The 7,257-nt window shown below is 37.9% G+C and overlaps 1 pseudogene; it reads right to left on the minus strand.

The window, feature by feature from the left end:
• Window positions 1-2,652: 2,652 nt before the first annotated feature.
• Window positions 2,653-7,257, minus strand: part of LOC118337195 — an 18,058-nt pseudogene continuing 13,453 nt past the window's right edge.

A 7,257-nucleotide genomic window follows, 5' to 3' on the forward strand; every position in this document is an offset into this window, starting at 1 on the left:
GACATATCAATTGGACAGATTTTGAGAGAAAGAAAATTGAACGATATTGGATTCGCCTGTTAGGCACAAGAGAACCATTTGGGTTAAATTTGAAGTATAAGTAAAATCTGACTTCTCAAGCTCAATTATTTTTACCCTAACTCTAATTCATGCCCTAAACCTAACCAAGATCCCAAGTCTTAAACCTAACCAAGATCCCAAACCCTGTACCCAACCCAGATTTTAAGCCCTAAACTTAACCTTCACCCTAATCCAGGTTTTACACTTAACCATGATTTTTAATCCTAAACCTAACCTTGATTTTAAGCCCTAACCTTAACCCCACCCACATTATGTTACATGATTAACAATTATAAAAAACATAGGGATATAAATTATTACAAAATAAACACATTAGGCATTATACAATTACTTTAATTACAATGACAACAATAATATCTTTAAAAATATACAGGAATGCAAGTTCATTTAAACAAATTCATTGGGCAGACTTAAATTATAACAATTACAATTACATTTAAATATAATTACAATTTCATTAATTTATGGGATGGTATAGGGCTAAAAAACAATCATAAAATTAAGTATAAATAAATTTAATCAACAAATAAGATTAATAAATAACAAACAAATGTTATAGTTCATAAATACATTTGCTTTATCATAATCAATTTCATTGGGATATTATAGGGTTAAAATCTTGAGAAGCAGAAACTAAAACACAATTTGTTATATCTAAATTATTTTGGAAAGCCGAGGGTATAAAAGGAGGAGCCTAACAGAGAGCTCATTTCTCGCTTGAGCCTCGAGCTGAAAACATCTTGCCAGCTATCCTGCTCAGTACAGTTATTTGTGTGTTCTTTAGCCTGAAGAAGACTATCTTATAGTCGAAACGTCGCTTTTATTTTTTATTTTTAGAACACACCTTCCTTAGTTGATTAGTTTTTATTTCATAGTTTTAACAGAATAATTTTATTTAATTTAAAAACAAATAAATAACAAACAACAGCAAACCAACAACAACAAACGACACCCTCATCATGGGTGACCAGTATGATGGCTGGATTTAAGTTCAGCATGGTGGCCGACACCGGCAGGCTCGCCGGCCATTTCAGGACCAGGGAGGGACTGGGTGGATGGAGCGTGCTCCCCCCGTTCCCTACGGGGGACGGGATGCTATCCCTCCTCCTAACCTTATATAATGTAAAATATAATGTATAATGTAAAAAAATGACTTTCAGATTAGTTGGACAACAGAGACAGCTAAAAGGTTAACTCATTTTCTATGTCAACTGTCAGTTATGTTACAGAAATTCTTTCAAAAAGGTTTACAAAAAATACAGATAATAAACGTTTATTAAAACAAAACTACAACCAATTATGGCTTTCTTATATCGAATAAATCAAATTATATACATGTCTTATTTATTTATTATTTTTTATTTTTTATCTAAACTCACCATCCTACACCTTCCTTTAAACTTTAAAATACAAATGTTAAAGAAAAGATAATACTTATCTTATATTACTATATTATTTTATAGTACTTTCATATATAAGGAAAAAAAGGGTAAAAAAACAAGTCACATCGTAGCTTACGTTCCTGTTTTTAGAGGAATTCAAATATGTCCATAATATCTGACAACTTAAAAACTCCTTTCATCCTTTAAATCATTATTGCTTTAAGTAATGACAGAAAAACTTCATGATCTTGTAAAATATAAAATGCAAATTCACAAAACAAAAATATACAATGCAAACCCCCTATGTAAAGCCAGTGTTTGGTTTGATTGTTCTGGGCTACTGTAGAAACATGGTGCACTCCATGGTAGACAACCCATGGTGTCTGTAGATAAAAACAGCTTACTCTAAGGTAACAAAAACACAATGATCCCTATTTACTGTTAATCCTCAATACTGCTATTGTTGCACTCCTTCCCTCAAATTAAAAACTAAATACAATTTGGGCTTCTGTTGTTTTGAGTGGAGCCTGGATGTTCCTAACTCATTGCTGATTGTACATTTCATCCAAACTTTCAATAGCATCTTGATTACTGTGGATTCTCCATTCCCTGGGGATTTCTCCTCTGCGGTGGAATTTTAAGTTATAGTGGTCTTCAAGCTGCTTTTGAAATCGACATACAAACCATTTCCAGTATGTCAGTTTAGGAGTAATCTCCCATGTAGCGTACTTCTCTCCAGCTGTTTGATACTGTCTTAATTGAATAATGATGGGGGTAGAAACATCTATCGCTTGCAACTAATGTTGCAAGCGATGACCAGTTCATCTGTTTTTCTACAATGCCATCCCCGAATCCCACAGGGGCGATGGAAAGGGACATTGTGTTTGTCAGGACTGTGATCTTCCAGGGTGTTGGTACAAACAGCTGCACAGAATGGACACATTACCCAGCAGCACTTGCACAGCTGATCAATGAGGATTTGATCCGGCTTCAGCCTGAATTCCTTCATTTTGTCCAGTGAGAGGTTGCTCATCTCTTCCATGATGGATTCAAGGCCTTTATTTATCTCTTCTTTAAGAAAGTCAAAATTGTTTATGTCATGTAAGTTTTGACAACAAATGGTGTCAAATGTTAGCTTATCTTTTAGCACACTGGAAAATTCCTCCACCCACATGTCTATGTCTCCTCCTCAGGTATTGGCTTTATCTGTTGCAGTAAATAAAGCTTGACTCACCAGCTTATTGATGTCTTCAACATTTTTCTTGAGTATTTGATGTGCTTTAGCTTTGTTCTTTGTGAAGATGTGTTTTGTTATTTCCTCTTTTATAAAAGTCTCTACTTGCTTCCTTGGGTGTCTGATGTAGGTGATAAAACCATCAAAGTCCTCTTTCTCTGCCAGTGACTTCAGCATGGGAAATTGCACTTCATCTCTCCAGCGAGATCAATGGCAGTCTTATTACAGACAGCCTCAACGGTGGAACTCTTGAGTTTTTCACAGATCAGTTCTCCAACCACAACAGCAGATGAGTTTCCTTTGCAGAAGCTTCGGAAAATGTTGTAATATTGCGATTTCTTGCTTTCTAGATAAGTGAGTGCATCGTTGTTCATTTTGAATTTCTTATGGGACTCTGAAAGCCAACTTTCTGCTCTGTCAAATACATACAGTAAGAGATCAACCATAAACTCCTTCTTCAGAGCATAATTCCACTTTGATTCAAATTCTGTCACTTTTGCTTTTACATTGTTGCCCAATTCTTGCAAGTAAGTTTGACTGTAGCCTCTTTCAGCTACTGGTTTGCTCTTAATTGTGCCAAGGGACTGTTTTTCAACATCATCAATGACGGATCTGATCAGTTGCTGCTCCTCATATGGTAAAGAACTATTTGATGTACATTTTTTGTTTTGTTGTGTTGACCGAAATCCACAAAAATGTTTAAAAGACACCCATAATTAATATCCTCGTTCCACTTTTGGCTTCTTGTTTTCGTTCTTATCATCCTGGGATTGTTGGCTTGTGTCACAGGGATGTTGGTATTTTGGGAGAGTTACATAATCAGAGTAATCTCCAACTTCTGATATTTTGATATATCTGCCACTGTTTTTGGATTCAGCTATGAGAGACCATTCAAAACCAAGTTCTTGAAGGATATCTGACTGATCTTCTTCATAGCTGATGTCTTCAATAGATTTCGTGTCTGCAGTCAATTCATTAACCCAGCCTCTCCAAACAGAGTTGAACTGCTTTTCAAGTTCCTCTTCATTTTTTGCCTTGTCTTTTAACTGATGAGCGAGCTCTTTACTCTTTTCTAGCAGCTTGTTCTCAAACTCTGTCTTCTTCTCATCAAGCTTTTTACGAGCATTCTTCTGCTGGATAACTTCATCCAGTTTTCTTTTAACTCCTCTCACTTGTTCATCATAAAACTCCTTGATTTTGCTTTCAAATCGGCCTCGCCACTGAACCAGAATTTCTTTATTTCTGTCGTCATCAAAGTAAGCTGTCATATCTTCTTTGATCTTTTCATATGTTTTGCTCATTTTCAGGTGAACATACCTGGGCTCAACCTTGTCAAGTTTTCCATTTTCTATCCTGACATAAAGCTGATTTTCAATGGTCAACATGTTGCTCCTCAGGGCCCAGGTCCAGTTCCCATACTGGACCTCAAGTTTTCTGTACACTGCAATTTCTTTCTGTTTTTAAAACTGAAAACAAAGTTTTCGTTCAACAGCACATTCCACAGGTCCAAAATTTTGCTTTTGAACTGTGAGAGAGTCATCCCAGCAGACTGTGAAGCTTTAGAGAGGATGAAGTTCTTCAGCTCTTGGACACTCTCACTATAACCTGGATTTGGAGGAGCCATAGGTGGACTTCCCTCCCATAGTTGGGCAAAGTATTTCACATCTTTTTGTACATCAAATGCAATGATGTCACTGAAGCACTCAGCATCACAAACCTCCTCTTTGGCCATCTGGTCCAGTTTTTCTTGCAGGCGTCTCTTTCCATCCATGTTTTTCTCTGCAGCTGCAATATCTGTAACATTCTGGTGAACAAACACACAACTTGGAGAAAGTTTAACTTTCTTCATCCTCATGAATGCCTGAACAACAATCTGCAGAACATCTTGCATCTCAGCTGGATTCTCTCCAAAGATGTTGATCAATGTCATGTTTCCCAGACCAACAACAAATGTTGCCAGTTCATTGTCGTGGTGAAGAATGTCATCACTTGCCAACTCAAGAGCACGCAGTCCTTCAGTGTCCACCACTAGAATGTAGTCAAACTGAAAGTCTTTCTTGATCTCCTCTGACGACTGTTGACCAGCTGCAATGAAGGCACTCCTTTGGTGCACGGCGCAGCACTAACTGCAAGAACTGTAACGCCAAACATTGCATTCAGCATTGTTGATTTTCCACTGCTTTGTACACCAAAAACTGACAAAACAAAAACTCTTCTTGTCGCCCAGTTTCTTTGTGACTTTGTCTAAAAGAGACTGGGAGGATCCATATTAAAGGCACATGACCCATTTGACATCACCATCCATCAGCTCCATTGGTATTCCTGATATCATCAAAGTTTAGCAGCCAGCTCAGGGTATTTAGACCAGATCAGTTTGATCCTCATCTTTGGTTGTTTCTGCCCAGAGATCGCGTGGCTTCATAGATCTGTCCCATTTCTCTAAAGATGTGCTCCAAGCCAAACGTTGCTGACTGTAGTTTGGTTGATATTTGTTCAAAGCTCAGTTTGCTTGTTTTTTAACTGATCAGATTTGTCATGCTTTCTCTTCAAAGCCCAACCTCAAGACCACTTTTCATCATATTTTTGGAGAAATTAAAGAGAGATTGTCTGTGGGAGAGGGCATCTATAGGATCTGAGTCCATTTCAGGGAAATACTCTTTTTTGTCGATGTCAAAGATGAGAAGGCTTTCAATGAACAACTTCCACTGGCCACTATAGGAAGCCTTGCATTGTTTCTGCTTCTTGTTTTCAGATCCTGTTGCTTTTTGCATTTCTCTTTCTCAATGTCTCCTTTGAGGTGAATACAGTTCTTTATTTTGTTCTGCACCACTTGTGCCACAGTTGGCCTTGACATGGGAGAAATGTAGTCTTTGATCTTTGAAACGTCCATCCTCCCGAAGCAGATTAAACTATTTTCATACGCAGCAGACTTTCCCTTTTTGCAGGCTGTGTCATCTTCTATCCCACTCTGATTCCAGAGAACCTCAGCCATGGTTTCAAGCTGGAGGGATTCGTATGTTTCAGACAACATGTTTCCAATGATTCATTTAGTTCTTCAGAAACTTCTGACTGGCTTCTGTCCCTTTTAGACCCATTTTGGTATTTTCCCTTCTTCATCTGAACTGCAGCAGAATCATTTATCAGCAATGAGACAGATGAGGGGCTTTGTAGACTTAAAAAGGGCTGAGATAACTCTTGTACTTTTGTCACCTTTTCCAGAGTTGGTACCAGAACAACATTGACTGAAGATTTTTCAGTCAGTATGTTACGCTGCTTTTTCCATCAACAGAGCATCACCATGAAGATTACAGAAGGCAATGCAGTCAGTGAAGGCATCATTGGGTCTTCCAGCAGGGCAGTACCAAGCAATCTCTGCACTCCTTCCCATCAAATGGCGAGACTTGGTGCTACCTGGGCAGTTTCTGTGGAAGAAGGTGCTGTGACGCTCGTTGATCAAAGTTTCATCAGCTGAGATTTAGACAGAGACCAGTGAACCCAGACGGAAAAAGAACAGCATGGGTGTCTGAGCTTTGCAGATGGGCATACTCTTCATGGTGACAGTGTTTGGATTATCTCTGATTTGAGTTATCTTCCATGTTTTTCTTATTTGTCTGAATGTCCACAGAGGACAGTCAATATCCATTGTGACTGGGTCAGGAACAAGTAAAGGTAAGGCATACTGACATTGTGATAACTTCATAATCATGTTCTGCTTTAAAAAGCTGTCTGAGCAGTGCAATACTGCCATTTGAATGTCCATTGGATGCACATGAGTCTGTTTTGTCTGGTCATAGTTTACACTGGTGGTAAAAAGAGCATCAAAGCCAACAGTGTCAGACTCTGGAACCGGCTGTGACTGGTTCACCTCAGGACCGTCTAGTCTGACAGGAATATATCTGGCTCTGTAGTCTAACATCATCAACCTCTGAAGAAAAGTTTGAGCTAGATCTTTCTCACATGTGTCTTTGTCCTGTTTCACAGGTGTACCTATTTTAAGGAAATCAGCTGGTGTCAGCTTCTGTTGATGTTGGTCTTGAAGGTGAAGTCTGCAAAGGAGTGTTTCAGTTTCTCTTTGATATTGTTTCTTCCTGTTGATCTCTTCAGAAATCTTCACTGACTGCTGTAAGTAAACATGTACTGTATGTAAAATGTGACAACAACATACAATGAGATATAAAGTGAATGGTCCTAAAGATCTTGTGAAGTTTGGAATGTCTTACCTTATCCTCTTTTTCACTCATATTCATTTCTAAGGGACCTGCAGTAAAATAATGAACTTCATTATAAGAGGGTCAAGACAATGTGCTATTGACCCAGTATAGTTTTTCTTTTTTTTATCATAACATTTTGAATTTTTGAAATTTTGAACTCAAATAGTAATTCTGACTATTTCATGTTATTGTTTTAAATAATTCATTAAAACGTTACCCTTTTCCTTCTTGGTAGATGGTAAGAACTTGATTTCAGATTCTCCTCCTGCTCTTGTGTTGTCGTCATTCTTCTCTGAGTGCTGATCACCAGGTTCATTCACTGGATCACACTAAGAAAACAAATGATTCA

This window comes from Morone saxatilis, unplaced genomic scaffold (genome assembly GCF_004916995.1).
Source record: "Morone saxatilis isolate NCDOM2014 unplaced genomic scaffold, NCSU_SB_2.0 Contig3, whole genome shotgun sequence".
NCBI lineage: Eukaryota > Metazoa > Chordata > Actinopteri > Moronidae > Morone > Morone saxatilis.